General features: G+C 37.5%; 1 protein-coding gene across 2 annotated transcripts in view; it reads right to left on the reverse strand.

Moving 5' to 3' along the window:
• Positions 1–19066, reverse strand: part of LOC149084081 (cytokine receptor-like) — a 98885-nt gene that overhangs the window by 35798 nt on the left and 44021 nt on the right. Inside the window, exon 1 of one of the 2 annotated variants that reach the window (XM_089234433.1) lies at positions 1677–1781. The exons of the other annotated variant lie outside the window; for it this stretch is intronic. The gene's annotated coding sequence lies outside the window, so the exon portion shown is untranslated. Of the gene's footprint in view, positions 1–1676; positions 1782–19066 lie in introns of those variants that run through there. 2 annotated transcript variants of the gene reach the window in all.

The following is a 19066-nucleotide window of genomic DNA, read 5'->3' on the forward strand; positions in this document are numbered from 1 at the left end:
CTGTGAAAGAAAAAGAAAAAAAAAACGAATACGTTATATATATAGTTGATCTAGAGATGCAATAAATTCAAGAAATTTCATCTTTCACAAAAAAATTTGAAGAAATTCTGAGGAAATTCACGTGTGAATTCTGGAGATCACAGGACATTGGAATCCATCGTGTCTAAGTACTCGCGTTTCTGACACAGGCGGGTATCCGGGGGGGGGGGGGTGATCGCGCCTCCCAAGAGCCAAGGAATATAGAAAAATTTGTCCGTCTCGTAAAATATGGGACGATTCAATTCAAAGAACCTATATAATGGTTCGCCTCTCCCGACACATCACCCTGATTCAACGCCTGCCTTTGCTATTTTTGCACAGCTGAAGATGTGAAATGCGAGCTGATCACCCTGTTAGAAAGTCTCGCCGCTGAGAGCAACAGGCCTACACCGGTGCTATTATCTGATAATAATTAAACTTCACTTATAGTTTGAAAAACTGATGGTAGATGTCATCACTGCACATAACCGGCATTACAACCTAACGTGAAGTTTGTTTCACGTTAGGTTCACAACACGTACATTTCGGCATGCACGAATCCGCTAGAAATTCCGTAGAAGAATGTATACGAGGTGCATGTATGGTTTAGTTGTAGTTAGCAGCTCAAGATGCCTGCCTCGGATTCATTAGCAGGCGAAGATACCTAGCTCCGCTTCACTCACAGCGGAAGATGTCTGCCTCGGCTTCATTACGGTACGAACATAGTGCACGCTTTTTTCCGATTGTGTGAGTCGGTGCCGTAACGGATTGGTTAAAAAACTCGAAATTTAGTTTTCAACTAATCCGTAACGCCACCGACTCGCAGAATCGGAAACCAGCGTCACTATGTTCGTAACCCCTGCCTCCGCTTCATTAACTACTGAAGATGTCTAATTCGGCTTCATTAGCAGCTTGAAATGCCTGCCTCCCGCTTCCATTCATAAGCAGCTGACAATGACTGTCCCACTTCATTCGTATCCAAAAAAGCCCGCCTCAGCTGCATTCGCAACTGAAGATCTCTGCCTTGGCTTCATCCGCAGCTTAAGATATGTGTCTTCGCTCGGATCCTGGGGGGGGGGGGGGGGTCTTTTCCCTTCCAAGAGTAATAATATGAGATCCAAGACTGGTCTGACAGGTGCTCGAAATTGGGGTAGAGTATGTTACACATGCTATAACCAATGCTCACTCTTCTATTCGAAAAATAGATGGCGACACCTCCACTCACTTCACAATTTTGTCTTCTCATTTCTTAGTCTAAATTACGAGGTATTTCACCACTGTTTGATTTGACGGCGATGGGTCGCAGATCCGATTCCTTAGGAAAGATACACGCACCGGAAAAGTCGCGATCATCGTTCATCTCCAGTATCAGTCGAAGAGCAATTAGACGTGTCAACTCTGATGTATATGCTCAAACTTATACCAACAATCCTTGAATTGTAACTTGAATGTAGTAGTATTTGAGTACCAGTACCGTAATCAGACACAAGCGTTGTGGTATTTTGAGCCCACGGTGATGAACAAATTGGTTGCAGGTTGAAGGTACTTGGGAAGTTGTGTTAGGAAGCCGTTCAAGATTTTCGTTCGGAGATTAAATGATTAGGCATCATCCCAGAAAGGGGATTAAGCTCACACTAATAGTTTTTCATGCTACTCACCACGATACTGGCAGGTATGGATCATCACTTCCTTTGCGAGAAAATCACCAAAATTAAATCAATCATGTTCAACAGTTGATACTAGCTTCATAAGTGATACTTTGGGCCATAGACATTCAGATCAACACCCATACGATAGAATTCTGTCATGTCTCTCTATTATACTCTTTGGGTTCGATGGAAGAAGGTGTGATGACGTTTCCTTCCTCTACAAAACTTCAATCATAGAGCTAATGACGGCAAAAAAAACCTTGAACATGCGCATGGACTTTGTGGAGGAAGAAGCAAAAAAAATTTTTTGAAAAAAAAAATTATTTAGGGAGAGCCATATTATGGGCGCGCACCTCTTTAGAGTGGTTTTCACGATGGGCAGGAAGCAACGTCTGTCTAGGCGCAGATAAGGACTCTGCCGCTTGCATATAGGAAGGACGTCCTTTCCTGTCTTTATGTGTGCATGCCAACCAAATCCTGTCTTCGACAACGTGGAGATACAGACGTCATTTTTAAATATGTGAATGGTTGTTCACACTGAGTTTACGTCCATCATCAGGGTCCGCTTGAGCTTACCGGCCGCAAAGCCTAACGTGCCACCACTAAAGATCACCCTGGTGGAAGGCCGGAAATCTGGGATGAACCTGATTTTTATTTTATCCATCCAAAGCCGTACTCATGGTTTACCCAACAAAATATTCTTGACCATATGTCCCGCGTTTATAGAAACTGTCCAATTTTTTGGTATAGGCCGTTTTCAATTATGCCAGACAACTTCTTCCACATTACAGTTCTTATTGATAAGCCATCACGATTTCTTTCTTTTGAATTTCCAATATCTCAAATTTCCTCGTGGAGTTAATGTTCAACGCCAAAATACCCAATTCAAGGTTCCCAGGGCAGAAACTATGGGAGTGCAAGGGGGTTCTAGTGCTCCCGGCTTTGGGCAAGTGAGGACCCGAATTCTTTTTTTGCCTTTGTTTGACTGCTCCAAAAAAATTACTGGGTGAAAGCACCAAAATGCACACTTGCCCAGTGTGATGGTGCAAAAAAAAAGTGACAGTGTGTGGTGTCTTGTGAGCTTCTATTATTTCAAATTTATAAAAATTTAAGTATCTAAACAAAAGCCTAGGCTGCCACCCCTTCCAACCAGCCACCCGGGTGCTTCGTACCCCTCGCCCCAATCCATCAACAACCATTCTAGATCTCCCCACCACCACCCCCTCCGCCGCAAAACATGCTTTTTAGACAAAACAATGGTATATTCGTGTAACAATCCAATGGTGTGGTAATGCTGCAAATTTTAACATTTGACGAGGATTGTTTAATCGGGGTATAAACCGATTATTTCCAGAGAGGTCGCTAGCCTCCGCTCAGACTCAGAAAACTGAATGAATAAGGGAATCGGAAGGATAAGTACAAATGTATGATGATGATGATGAAAATAAGATGGCGGTCCAACACGGAAGGCGAGGGGGCGAAGACTATCACGAGCCGAGAATGAACGATTGGTGGTGGTTCGAATACCAACTTTTGACAGAGATGAATGACGTTCCTGTGTTAATGACTGTAATCTGTTTTTTTCTTCTTCTTCTTCTTTCAAAAGAGGAAAAAATAAATAATAACGACCCTTTTTCTCTCTCTGCCAAGATTTCAACACTAAATAGTACTGTATACATCTTATTAGTTCCTATTTTCATAACATAGTTGTTTAAAGACACGGACCTGAAGCTCACCTCTCAGTATAAACCTGAGACTTCGACTGTAAGCTTCAGGTCGAACTCGAAATCTAAGACTGGAGGGTGTATCCTATTCAACCGCATTATCACCAGTGGCCATTCCCTGATAGAGAAGGGGGGGGGGGGGGGGTGGAAACCCTTTCGGTTCAATCCGCAACATATTATTACATCATTCTCGGTAAAATTGGTTCAATGGTTTCTGCATAATACAACCACAATGTTTCTGAGCAATGCTTGAACCAACGTTGTTTCTGAACTACGATGAAACCAACAACGTTTCTGAATTTGATGTACGTTTCGAAACAAGGCTCAAACCAACGATGTTTCTGAACTTAATTTATGTTTTTGAATAATACTTAGGTAACATACGATTTTCTACGATTCTAAAGCTATCTACAATGCTTCTGTTCTGAACGGCTCTCAAATTATCAACGATGTTACTGAACTGATCTCAAATTACCAATGATGCTTTTCAACTGCTTCCAAGTTATGAAAGCTGTACATGATTAGAATCCAATGCTTCTAAAGAATGAACATTCGATACTTTCAAAGAACAGACATTCGATGCGTCTGAAGAATGAACATTTGATGCTCCCGAACAGTGAACAACTGAACATTCCACACTTCCGAACAGTTTACGTGCTATGCTTCTGAAAACATGCCGATGAAAATAGCGCATGCAAAGCTTCTGGACAGTTAGCACAGTGCTGTTTGGCTGAAGTTGATTTTCTGTAGTTCCCAACTTCGATGAGCGAATTCAAGCCGATCTCCCTATTAAAAATTCTTGTCAAAGGGAGAAAAAGCCCTACAACGGTACAAATATTCAATCATTACAGTTCACTCATATTTCGAAATATAGATGGCAGCATTATAATAAGTATTACAAAGAAACGAACTTCACGTTAGGTTCACAACACATACGCGCACGCACAACTTCCAACATGGCCAATGACTTCTTCGACCACCTGCTAAAACTTCTTCGACAGAGCGGCGAACCTGATCTGGTTAGGAAGACAGTTTTTGCATGCGATGCTTTTGAACACGTGATAATAAAAATAGCACATACGACGCTTCTGGACAGTTCACAGTGGTGATCGACTGAAGTTAGTTTTCTGTTCCCAACTACGTGTGAGTACGTCTGACTTTTCTTTTTGCTGTTTCCAACTTCGAAGCACGAATGTCACCGATCTCCCCGTTGAAATTCTCGTTAAGGAGAGCAACAGTACTTGTATTCAATCATTACAGTTCACTCATAGTTCGAAATATAGATGACAACACTATATAACAAGCATTACACAGAAACAAACTGCACGTAATTTTTACAACACATACAAGCAAAACTTCCAGCATGGCCCGGGTCTTCTTCGACCACATGCAAAAAATCTCTTCATTGAGACAGAGCGACAGGCCATTACCATAGAGGAAAGCAGTTTAAATACGATGCTTCTGAGCAATGCAAATGAGATGCTTCTGAAATTCAAGTTTCCAACAGGAACGGCAAATAATGCTCCTCATACATCTGTTTAGAGAGGAGCAGCATTATCTAATGCAGCGGTTCTCAACCGGTGCTCCGCCGAGCCCTTGGGGCTCCTTGTACACTCTCCAGGGGCTCCGCGGCCGCTCGAAGAAAATTAAAAAAAACTAAAATTTAAAAAAAAATAATTGCAAATGTTTTTAAATAGTAAAAATAAATCAGTAACTTTGGTAAATAATTAAAAAATTGGCCTACGGGGCTCCGCCATAGACTTTTTTTAATTGAAAGGGCTCCGCGAGTCAAAAAAGGTTGAGAACCGCTGATCTAATGGATTAGATAATACATATTATTATTCATATATTTTATACATACATAATAATTAATGTATGTTTGTAAAAAGATTATGCACGAGGAGGAGCCAGAGTAGTCGAGGATAGACATTGATCCACGTGGGCTCACTGAGAAGCTGATAATAGGTAGCAATTGTTGAGTCTTACGAGAGACTTTATGGACTGAATCAAACGATGTGGTGCAGCGATTGGAATAACCTTGCTGCAGATTGATTCAGTTACCAATAGGAGACCGCAAATGAAATCAGGTTCATCATAAAAGTAGTCAATGAAAATCTTTGAAAAAAGGTGATCCAACTTTATTGATTAATAGTTATAAAGAACTATTCTTGATTATGAAGGTTATGTGATTTATAACTGCGATTTATTCACCTCTACCATCATTTTTCGACCATGAATTTTTCATACTTGGTTACTGGCGATGTGCTTAATTTCACCTGCCCATGTACATGCCCCCCACAAGAGTGGGCAGACAGGGCTCCAGTCCTGGGACCCGGGACGAATCTCGTCATTTTTTGTTTTTTCACGATATAAACTCACTATAAAGAGGGCTTCAGTGAACAAAATTGACAATGAAAGGTCTCGTGTGTAACAATGCGTTAAACCTCCAGTAATCATAAAAAAAAAAATCCCCCCAATAAACTATGTAATACGGCCTAGCTGAAGCACATTATAAAATATTTTTATAATGTAAAATATTTTTAATAAAATATTTTTAATTATATTTTAAATAAAATATTTTTATAATGTATCGCTGCCCTCATAAAAAAATGTTTCTAAACAGTAGAAAATTGGAATACCAAGAAAAATATTACTCATAAAAAAAACACAGCAAACTATTATCAAGCCTTGAAATCTTATCATTATGATTTTAACACTCTACGTAATTACATGAAGAGAGAAAAAAAAAAGTGCGAATCTTGCAGGTTCGAACCCTCTCTTTCGACCTGTTTTAAATATAAAAAAAACAACTTATATTCATGTGTAATGGATAACCAAAGCAACAATCAATCAAACATGGTGGTCAAGTTGTGTGTTGAGGTAGGGGGGGGGGGGAAAGAGAACTCGCCTTCATAGGGCCTACATCTACGGGTCATGACCATATTCAAACGTGAGCCGAAATTTCAGGGCTACTACAAAGTCAGAGAGAGAAGTCACAATCTTTTGCTGTTATTATTATTATTATTACTTGGGGGAAAAAATGAATAATAATGAGGTAAATAAGGGGAAAAAAACTAATGTAGGTTGTTACATTACGGTGATACATCTTCTTGAACATGACCGAAAAAAAAAGGTTCATCTCAGGCATGTATAGCATGCCTGAACGTCTGAGAATAACATAATGGATAGGTCTTTGAGCCTAGTTTTCCAAAATAATAAAAAATACTGTGGGTTTTTTTTTTTCTTTCTTTCTGGACATTGACCTAGGACTGTCAAACGTAGGACCCTGTGCACGGCCACACATCCTGTGGTAGGGCTCCTGGGCTAGGATTTTTGGCGGGACCGTCTGGTCAGTTGTTTCACGCCCCTCCCCTCCTCCTCCCACTATACTGATTTGTTTTGTGACAAAACGAAAAATAATAAAAACCGTCCCTGGCCTTGTGAGGGCCATGATTTTCTGCTTAACTCGACGGTTGAAAGCTTGGGTCACGAGTATTCTTGAGATGGGTCGTACAAATTTACTTATATACTATCCGGTTATAAATCTATTTGTTGAGCAATGGTTTCAGGAGTGTCTTAAAATTTCGGTCGTAACCCGAGACGCAGAAATTTTTGCGACCCTCCTGAAACCTTACTTTATACACCGCATTTTTGAGAAAACGGCATGCAAAAAAGACAGAATGCACAGGAATGTTGGAAAAGGTACCGATACAAAAAATCATGAAATTTAAAAATTGATGGGAATTTTAAATCAATGAAAGAAATGCATCATAATTCCAGAATTTATAAAAATAAAGTATTCCACTACTAATGGGAAAATAATTCCAGAGCTAATGAAAAATAAGACATATATAATTTCATAGTTTTTGTGGAAAAAAAAATTAGCCGAAGAATTATTTCAGAACTAACAAAAAATAACTCCAAAACAAATGAAAAAAAATTTCTGGAATGAAAAAATAACGGGAAAATTCGTAACATAAATTCCAGAATTTATGAAAAACCTTTCCACCACTAATGGAGAAATAACTCCAGGACTAGCTAGTGGAAAAATTCCAGAACTAATGAGAGGAATAATTCCAGAACTAAAGGTAGCAGGGCTGCCACCTACCAAATAAAAATTAAACTACCTGTTATTAATTTTTCAAGAAAACTAAATTGTACGCTTCAAAGCAATATGCAGCATGAAAACGAACAGAATATGCTATGATACTATATACATAATTTGTTTTTTATGCCGCATACCGGTGTAAATTTTATGCACCAAATTACCGATTAATATGCTTCCATGTTTGCCGCTAAATTACTTTTTGTAAACATGAAAAAAGCATAGTAACTGGTATATTTGGCGAATAAAATTCACACCATTGTGCCGAATAATAATAAAAAAATAGTTTCATACGGCATGTGGTTCATTTTCATCCTGAAGTCGCGGCCGAAAGAGGTTACGAACCGCGGAACCGCTAATTTATAGGCTATACTCACTAAAACTACCATAGCATTACACTCCTTTGGGAGTTGAATTGCGGCAGTAAACAAAAAAAAAATCGCGTTTTTGTTTGCATGTCACATGTAAAGCATTTGGAAATTTTAATGTTTTGATATCAATGTGAAAAATCCTGAGAATAGACGAAATAATGCTTTGAAGACAAATATGATGCTCATAAAGAAGGCACAATTCTTTATTATGGCGACAGGTGTGTGAATAGTGGTTCCATTATATGAAGCTCTCACATAGTTTCCATTATACAATTTTTTGAAATAAATTTGAAAAGAAAACAAAAAGCTTCATTCGACAATGAGATTTCTGAGCAATTGGAAAAAGCAGTTTGGATGTCGATCTTGTGAAGCCTTACAAGGGCCCCCCGCACTTAACAGTTTCCAGTTGCGGACCCGGTGCAAAAATTATTGTGGGCTGAGGATTCTCGAGAGTTCACATACATTATTACAAAATTTTCAAGAATGCTGAATAATAGCCATGCAAAAAAAAAAAGTATAAAATACACAATTCGAATGTAAACTAACGCGAAAATTCATGAAAATTTATAATGGAAGAAAATTTAAAACCAATGAAAGAAATATTCTTAGACTAATAAAAATCAGGACTTGAAGGAAGAAATGATCGGAAAAGTAATGAATATTTAGGATTGAATTAAAAATGAGAAAAATAATTGAAAGAAAATTTATCAGCACCTATGGAAGTTCAAAATTGATGAAAGAAATAATGGCGGAATTAACGAAAGAAATAATTCGAGTTAATGAAAGAAATAATTCGAGTTAATGAAAGAAATAATTCCAGAATTCATGAAAGAAATAATTCCAGAATTCATGAAAGAAATAATTCCAGAATTCATGAAAGAAATAATTCCAGGATTCATGAAAGAAATAATTCCAGAATTCATGAAAATTCAGAATTAATGAAATTAGTAATTCCAGAATTAATGAAAATTCAGAATTAATGAAATTAGTAATTTCAGAATTAATGAAATTAGTAATTCCAGAATTAATGAAAATTCAGAATTAATGAAATTAGTAATTCCAGAATTAATGAAAATTCAGAATTAATGAAATTAGTAATTCCAGAATTAATGAAAATTCAGAATTAACTAATATAGTGATTCCAGAATTAATGAAAGAAATAATTACAGAATTACTGAAAATTCAATTAATGAACGAAATAATTCCTGAATTAATGAAAATTCAGTATTAATAAAAGAAATAATTTGAGAATTGAAGAAAGCATTCAATGATTTGGGGCTCTAGGTACCTTTGGCCTACAACGAAAAACAACGGCAGCGTCCCCTTCGCAAGACGAATAAGTTCCCGTAATACAAATTTTTCCATTTTCTTAGTTGAAGCTCAGGCACCTTGTTATAGTTATTAGAAAAAAATTAATTGATATACACATTTTACTTCTATTACCGTGAGTGCGAGGCTCCTCAAAGCGCGACCGCACCTGTCTCACACCACTAAGGGCGACTCTGGGCCTTATTATGAAGATGAACAACTTGGTCGTGATTTTTTTCAGTGTACTGAAAATGTTTTCATCATTTCTGGTATGCAAAAGATAAAAATGCAAAATATCAAGCTAAAATGCAAAATATCAAGCTAAAATGCAAAATATCAAGCTAAAATGCAAAATATCAAGCTAAAATGCAAAATATCAAGCTAAAATGCAAAATATCAAGCTAAAATGCAAAATATTACCAAGTATGAACCCTTTTTTAAATACCTTTATGACTCGAGCATTTGTAAATTCGAATTCGCAAAAAACTTAATGTGTTCCGACCATGTCCCTCACATCCTGAAGCAGGGCCCCTAGGCTGGGATCTTTCACGGGGGCCCCCTTTATGATGAGTTTATAGCGTGAAAAAACAAAAAATGATTAAAATCCTCCCGGGCCCCAGGGCTGGAGCCTTGTCAGTCCACCCCTTGTGGGGGCTATGGTTCCGACACCCTGTGTCTGTGTCACGCCGTGTTAATGGAAATGTGTGAAGATCGAGCGGCCTCATTTCCTGTGAAATTAGGTCCGTTATTCCTGACCTCAAGATTATGATCTTTCGTCTTGCACATGCATGTGACTTTGTTCTCGCTCGTGGTAGCTTCCGGTGGGCGATTGGCCTTAAAAGGGTGATTAAGAACATAGTGCGCACTGGTTTCCGATTCTGCGAGTCTATTACGGATTGGTTGAAAAACCTAAAATTTAGGTTTTTAACCAATCAGCAACGGCACCGACTCGCTGAATCGGAAACCAGCGTGCACTATGTTCGTACCCTAAGATTATCGAAGATTATAATTAGCCAGTCCGAGCGTGGCTCATCATTCTTGCTTCCCCCAGCAGTCGCACACCTTAAGGAACATCGATACAACTTATGGGCTTCGGGAGTACATAGATTTAGCTTCGAGTTTCTACAAACTACTCAAGGTGGTTTCAAAGCTATTCTGTGTCGAGCGATGTGAGGCCTTCCCGGTATCGTGTAGCCCGGAACCCAAAAGACGGGACGACTGGAGGACTCGAGTTGCCCACGATCACAATAATATTTGCTAATACTACGCGATAAGGAAATGATGAGATTATTGAAAATTTAACCACTTATCACTGTATTTAGACTTATAAAAACATAGAATACTCCTCCGTCACAATAAAAGTTAAAAACGAGAACTGCATACAAGAAAATATGGGGGGGGGGGGGGTGTGGCACAATCTATATGTGAAAGAACGCATCACAAACATAAATATTTCAAGTCGAGAAGTAGTGGGGAGACTTGCATGCCAAAGTTACCTGTCATATATAATATCGGGGTATATATACATCCCCGTCCATGAAAATACCCGTGTTGGGTCGCTTGGATACCGAGTCTCCTAGTATTTAGACAAGATCACTATCCCGCTTGAGGATGGCCAGTGAAGTCATAGAAACACGTATTGGGTCGCCACGGTACCAAGTCTTCTAGAGTGTGCAGAGGTAATAATATTTCCGTGCGGTAAGAACAATCTCGTCAGAGATATATATGCACGTTTTGGATTGCCTGCTTACCGAGTCTTCTAGTATTTCAACGACATTGATATTCCAGTTTTATGAAAAATACACGTGTTGGGTAGCCTGGATACCGAGTCTTCTAGTATCTAGGTAACATTACTATTCTCGTATGAGGAGGGCTAAAGAAATGCATTTGAGAGCATCTATCAGGTCTTCTTGCCTATCGATTCGCCACAGAAACGCACTTTATGGCCACTTCAGTTTAATAAAACTTACGTGACTAGGTAGCCACAAGAAGCAGAACTTAAATCTCCAAGAGATTCCATTAGATATAATAGCAATGATCGTAACTCCCGTCCATTGTCACGTATTAAAACGCTTTAACCAAAGACACAGCAAATATTTGAACGATGATTTGCAGAAACAGTAAAAAAAAAAAAAAAAATCGGGAATCCTTTTCTCTATCAAGCATCGCAGAGGCTATACATAAAAGAATTCTCAGCCATTATCGCCATGGAAACACGCCAAGACAAAGCGTCCAATTGACGTCACATCGACCAGTTTGTGTGTGTCCCACAATTCTTTTTACCTATAATATTTTATAGATCACAATCACGAATGGGACAAAAACATGCGATAAACATTGTGTTGACTGACACACTGGCACAAAAGACACCACTAGCCTTTATTTTATTGGTATCATTTGACATTTCCGCATATGACAGGGTGGGAGGGACCATCTTCCCACGTTTTCGAGGAGTGAATTTACACGCGTTTTTCACGTAAAACCCCGAGATTTAACAATTTTCCTCGATTATGAAAACACAATGGAAAGACTATCATTAAAATGGTGAACCATCTATCTTTAGGTATAATTGAAAAAAAAAAAAAATGACCGTCTCAGCTTAAAAGTTAAGCGTTTTTTCCTTTCTAGAATGTATTGCAAGATGTTTAATTAATATGCACTGTGTTGTCAGAGTACATCATTATTTGGAAAATCATTTTCCTGGATGAACTAGGAGAAATAATTTGCCTTAAGAATATTGTTATAGCTATAGGCATTTATGGGAAAAACTAGTCAACCATGAATATAGGAAAAAAAAATGTATATAATTATTGTGAATAAACACTGTTGTTATAATTTGATCAATGTTTGAATGAAACTGTTGAATTTCGTTAGAAAATTGTTGCATTGTGCATTGCTACACAGACAGTTTTACATACCCCATTCTTGTCCTCAGTAATGACTCGAATAAATGTCCGAGAGAAAGTCAAACTGAGTAAAAAAATACGAATTCGAGAAACCATTCTTGAGACATGTAAATGACATTCAGAATAGCATTGTTACTTTAAAATGATTGATGTGTTGAGAAAAAGATTATTATGTTTAACGATAAGGTTCGAAAATAATAAGAAACATTATATTATCATCATGAGATACATTCGAAAATAGAATTGTTACATCGAGGTACGGTTTGAAAACAGAATCGTGTTATTTCGAGTTATGATTGTTATTTTATGATATGAATGTGAAAAAAAAAATCATTGTTACTGGATTTATTCTTCGAGAAAATATGCTTACGTCGAGATATGGTTTGGGAAGCACACTGATGTTTATTTTTGAATATGGTTCAAAGAAGCATTGTTGTTTTCTGAATGCGGTTCAAGAAAGCACGGTTACATAGAGAAAAAGCATTGTTACTAGCAGAAATTGTTTGAAAAGGTATTGTTACTGCCAGAAAGGATCCGGAAAATTCATTGCTAGTTCGAGAGAGTGGTTAGGAAAAATCATTTGTAGTTCGAGAGAGTGGTTAGGAAAAATCATTGTTACCTAGAAATATGGACAGAGAAAACAGTGTTACTTCGAGATATAATTCGGTAAAGTATTATTACATTAGGCTATCGTCCGAGAAAGCATATAACATCGAGGTATGATTTGAGAGAGTATTGTTACTTCGAGATATTGTTCAAGAAAACATTGTTAATTTTTTTTTCGAGATATGCCGTGAGAGGTAATTTTTTTTCTCTCGAAATTTGGTTTAGAAAAGCTATTGGAAGCAGTTTAGAAAGAAAAAAAAATTATTGCTACATTCTGAAACATGATTTGGAAAACCGTTGTTATTGACACAAAACATAATTTTCTACGTTTCGGCATCTCTTTAAGAAAAGAAAGACAATTTTTTTCCTTTATTTGAACCGTTATCAGAAAAAGTTGATATTTTGAGCACCGTATAAACAAACTTCTGATTGTTGTTAGAAAACAAATTTTTTTAAAGGATCGACAAGAATTACACATCTTATAAATTGTAGATATAAAACGTGACGTTTCGTGGTATCAACTTTCAATAATTTGATAGAGATTTTAAAGTAATGAATCTTCTCTCTTATCTTGAGGTCTGGCTTTTCCATTGTAAACTTCTTCCCAATCACTCTAAGTGCCCATTTGTCTTCGAGGTATGGCCACCTTCCAATTACCATTGTAATTAGCGGCTCCACGAGAAAACCAAAACGGAACAAAAGCAAGTTCAAACGCAAAAAGTGAAGAAATAATCGTCAAAAAAACAGTCGAAGAAATTAGGTCGAAAACACGTGTCACGTGATGCGTACGTGTCGGAGAACAACATATTATACGGGTAATCTCGCCCATAGTATAAGGAAAAAAAATAGTAATAATAAAACGGGGAAATAAACATCATAACTAATATTAAAAAAAAAAGCGTATCAGCGAATCCCGAATAAAACTGGGCCATAAAAAGCAAAATTATCGCTGTACGCGAGAAAAAGCGGACAAAAATAAAAGCGATCTATTTGTAAGCGTGCGTATTAAGCGGACGTCGTCCAAGCCGATGTACGATGAGAAACTTCTTTAGGGCACGACATCAAAATCCCGACTTATAATGAATTAATTACCCGGATATAACGATAGCACGACAAAGAGCATTCATTGTCTCCCTAGGAAATATGTATTCATTTTCTATACGTAAGAGGTTCTATATAAGCGAGTTTCTTTAAATTATATTATGGTAGCAGAGAAAGTATGTATATATCTCAGAGAGCGGCAGACCTTTGCGTTACGGATCAGGATACCTAAAAATTGTTGGAAAGGAAAAATAAAGGTCAGCAGGTATCTGTTATCTGAAGGTTTTACCTTCAAAGTAGAATAAAAACAAAAGGAAGGCCGTAACCTTGCGTATATGTATAAGTACTCGTGTATAACGAAACTTCCTGCTACAACGGATGCTTCACTGAGCACGAGCGACAAATTTCAACGAAGGACAAAATCTGATAATAAATTCGTCATAAGAATGAAAGTGGTTATAGAGTTCTGGAGTCTTGATGGTCACTTCAAAAAAGTGGACATTCAATGGTTCAACGTACAGATGGCATCTCTCTGTATATTGGTCGACTCCATATAACAACCAGGCATCCAATCGAAATCAAATTTTCTTGACTGAGAAATTGTACATTTTTTATAAAAGACGTTTGTTGGGCCTGTTGTACGGTTCGAGAGATCTTGGTTTACTTACATGTTTGGTTCGAGAGAACATTGTTGCTCCGAGATATGGTTGAGGGAACATTATTGACTCGAAAAAGCATTATTACTTCTCAACGGTTTTGAAAGCACGGTTACTTTGACACACTGGTTCAATTGAGCATTGTTACTTTGAGACACTAATTAAAACGGCATTTTTGCTTTGAGACACTTGTTCCAGAAAGCAGTGCTACTTTGAGACACTTGTTCCAGAAAGCAGTGCTACTTTGAGACACTTGTTCCAGAAAGCAGTGCTACTTTGAGACACCGGTTCGAGAAAACATTTTCTCTGTGTGACACTGATACTATAAAACATTATTTTGAGATACTGGTTAAACTAAGCACTGTCATTCTGATACACTGGTTAGAGAAAACATTGTTTCCACGAGAAACGAAGTTTGATTCGATGATTCGAGGTTTGTTAAAATTTGACTAATGTTAAACATATTCAACTCAGTTAAAGAAATTACGGTGAATATTTATGCAGAGTTTCTACCGTATATGCACAACTAAGAAGTTTCAGTATTTAGACCACAGAGTTCAGAAAAACTTTTTTATTCTACCGCCCCCTTCAGAAATTTAGTTCTTATCGCTCCTAATTAAAGCCACCCCCCACAGGATCCTATATTACACCCATGGTTCCTACGTTCCCCGGATCATCCCATCGCCTCCCGAGGACAGTATTGCACAACTTTGGAAAACACTGTTTTAGGTCATTTCGTCGAATCTTCAATCCTAATCCATTATTGCTAATTATTTAATCCATTACCTTTGTACGTACATTAAAGATCAAGAGCATTAATCACCCGGATTTCCGCTGTTTTCGTTGCAAACGCTTCCAAAACCGAGGTAATAAAACGATTATCGGAGGTGGCGCTATCTATCGTTCGTGAACGGCAACAGAAACCGAATTTAACAAAAATTCTAACGGATTTTTCCTGCTTCAAGGATTTTCTCCTCAATGGCGGAAAACTGATCAGTCCACGTCGTAACGACGACAACAACAATCAGTGCTCAATAAGGAAGAAGATACAAAATTATTAAGAGATGCTTTTTTTTTCATTATTATTATTATTATCATTATTTTTCGCTGCACGTGGCGCAGCAAAAAATGGCGACACATTTTCTGGATTTATAACAACACTTATTTTCAATTGCTAAAATTCATCAGGCGTTTTTTTCAAAAAGAATTAACTTTATTTTCGTCTCTCTTATCGAAGCTTTTTAACTCTTCTTTTTCTCAGCACTTTTAAGAGAGAGATGATCGTGAAATCATGAGATAAGATAACACAGAGGAATCTGTGTCTTTGGTTTCCGGGATGTTTAAAAGTTTCTTATCTTAAAAAAATTCGTTTTGTTATTTTTTTATTTCCAAGATGGCCTCGCTTTTAAAAAAGATGCGTTTCCTGTTTATCTGTCGAAGAGACAAAAAAAAAAAAAGTGTCTTTAAGCGGAAGTTTGTCTTGGAAAAATCTCCGATATCTAATTTCAGTTAATCAAGACGTGAATTAACACTGATTTCATATTTTGGTCATCATTCTTGGACACCTGACACGTCTATTTTTAATGGAATTCTGATAAACAGCTCGAATCAGGTACCCAGCCGTGGGTCACATTACGAACACGTGCCACTTATCCTCTCCTAAGTTCAGCAAGCTGAATGTGTCAATCAAATGAAACCTGTTAAAATAAATTTGATGTTGAAGCGGAATTAAATAGAAAATTTGACTCCAGCTCGTTTCATTTATGTTTTGAACAACTTTAGGAAAGATTCCTTGATGCTTATTACGACTATTTCCATGGAGGAACCTATGTTTTTACACAGGAACTGATTTTCGTATCCTCAAGTAGTCTTGAATAGAACTGAAGCACCTGAGGCATATCTTTTTCGGAAATCTGATTTCCGTCTATAGTAGAGTCTCTAAAGTTCGAGAATCCGGATAGTCCGGAGTTGGAATTGTTCTCAATTATTTCTCAAACCACTCTGTTTTTCCAAGGATGATGGCACTCTCCCCCTATCCAGTGCCGTCTTAATGCATAGGCCCACCCGGGGGCTTCAAGAGAAGGGGGCCTCATAAAAATTGGAACAGATTGAAATTTTCAAGAATTTGCCAGGCAGAGTCTCACAAAAATCATTTGGCCCGGGGGTCCATGATGAGGCAGCTCTGCCCCTATTCGAAAGTTTTCAACAGCTACCTTTTTCTTTTCTGAATTCATCTTCGCATCCGCCAGCTGTTGAAAACTCTCGAATGGATAGCGATCATCCTTGGATAAGTCGCCATCTTGTGGCAGTGTCAGCAATCGTGAGCTTTGACCTGAGTTAGGTCCGACCGTCCATGTACGGTCCCGTTCAGCGCACGAGCTCTAAGGAAAGAGTGTGATTCGTTGCCTTTGTAGTTTAATGCGCTCATCCGGCAAGTGAGAGAACGTGGGTTTGATTCCCCGCAAGGAAAAATTTTAATTTCCTTTCTTTCCTAAATACATCTTATTCAGCCAGCAGTTGAGAACCTTCGCACTCTGCATTAGTTTTCCGTCAAGATCGCCCTTTATTTCATTTTGTTTGATTCGTATAATAAAAATGCAAGTAATTTCAGTTTTATAGGGCCTTGACCAAAACTCACAAATATCCATGACTGTAACTCAAGAATTTTCACTGGACAAAACTCGAAAATTTCCCTGACTTCCCCGAACCGAAATAAGAAAGAAATATAATTCAAATTCTTAACCTTATCTTTGCATTTAGAGTCTTGTTTCTTTCTTTCACAGAATTTTTTTCCCGACTTTTGTCAAATATTTTACATTTTGCGGTAAAAATGCAGAATACGGTTCACCCTTATTTAGCCAATTGGGGTGCTCAATGCTATGATTGTTATAGTAACCCTACCATACAGAGGCTTTTCAGATTGACGTCATTTCTTCACAATCATCAACGCTGACATAAAAAAATAAAATTTAATTTAAATATACATTCATAAAATAATTTCCCGGTGATTAATTCTCAATGAATGAATAGCTATTAATTAATCGTGAAAATGAAAATTTATTTTATATTATGAAATGAAAAATAAATGAATACAGAATATAGTATGATGCCTTCCGAAATTAAAGGAAACGGTACCCCAGCACACTCTTTGGAAGGAATTATCGCTAGAACGAAATATAAATCTCTATCGGCACTATGACCCCCACATCCAAGAGCAGGGCCCCCAGGCTGGGATCTTTTGCGGGCCCCTTTATGATGAATTTATATCGTGAAAAAGCAAAAAATGGTGAAAATCGTCCGGGGCCCCAGGGCTGGAGCCTTGTCAGCCCACCCCTTGTGGGGGGCCATGCTCGGCACTATGTACTTTTTGAGTTAAGAATGATTCATTTCTATTTGATGATTAATCCATAAAAAATTGCTCACATATTGCATTGGCGATTTTTTTTTTTTTTTTGTTGGCGATGCTACCTTAGATGAACCATGCATTTTAACCCCTTTTTCCTCATCAATTGTCATTTTTTTCCGATTTTCCAGGTCGAGAATTATGCAATGGAAACCCGGCAGACACGCCACCATTGCCTGCACCACTTAAAACGTCATGAGGATGTGCCAGAAGGAAGAAGTCCAGTAAATGGGCAACACTATCAGTAGCAGCGATACTAGCAACAAAAACTTGAAAATGATTATTACATGGTTTTACACAAACACCAAAAAACGATTTCCTTCAGTAGAGGTAATAACGCAAGTCTGAAAAAAAAATTGATTAGTTTGTAAGTTGAACTGCGCTCGACAAAATGTCCATTAAGGCGGAGTCGAGTTCCCAAACGGGCGATTTGTTGGAAAGGGTGTGAGAAAAAACATGGAGGCGAAAAAATATGTATATTCGTTCCAACCCACGTTGTTAGGCACATTTGAACATTTTTTTTTTTTTCAGAAGAAAAGAAGATCCCGATAGAAAAGAAAATCCGAAGAAAAACTGCGGTCAAGGTCGACCACATCAAAAAGGGAAAACTAATCGATTCTTGCGGTTATTATTGCATTTAATTACTCGCGTGTGTGTGTGTTACCAGGAATAGTCTCAACCCATTTTATTTTTTTTAAACTCATTATTGTCATAATGATTTTGAACATGATTATTTTCACCCGTGATTACAGCAGCCGTTTTCTTTTCTTCATCCCTACGCCATTTTCTCTAATCATGATACACAGGGAACATGATCATGTTTAAAAAAAAAAAAAGGGGTTAAGTATTGAAATGTAACGATCCAAGAGATTCGAAAATCTCGGAAATGTTAGGACATGAACGGTCCAAAACGAACTTGTCCGGTCACCGATAGTCGAAATGATGGATCATTATTAAAATTTTGAAGAAAAGTAATTTTCCCTTCTACAAAAACAGATGATGATGGTGATTGATTGTCCATAATAAATTCACACTTCTCATGATAGTGATGGCGGCCCATTCTTTTAATCAAAAGACAAACGATGGTTCAAAAAACCCTCTTTTTTTGACCTTGAACAATTTTTTCGTACCTTCCTAGATATTGGTCGAATGTTGTATTCAGGTAATATTTTATTCTCTCCCATGCTTTCTAAACATTGTTTCGTTGAAGTACGAGGAAATAAAACATTGTTTATAAGGCGAAACATAGTTACATTCGATTTTTAAAAATGAAAAACGA

Source organism: Pholcus phalangioides, unplaced genomic scaffold (genome assembly GCF_987345545.1).
Source record: "Pholcus phalangioides strain wild (caught in Gottingen) unplaced genomic scaffold, Ppha-v1.0 ptg000008l_1, whole genome shotgun sequence".
Lineage (NCBI taxonomy): Eukaryota > Metazoa > Arthropoda > Arachnida > Araneae > Pholcidae > Pholcus > Pholcus phalangioides.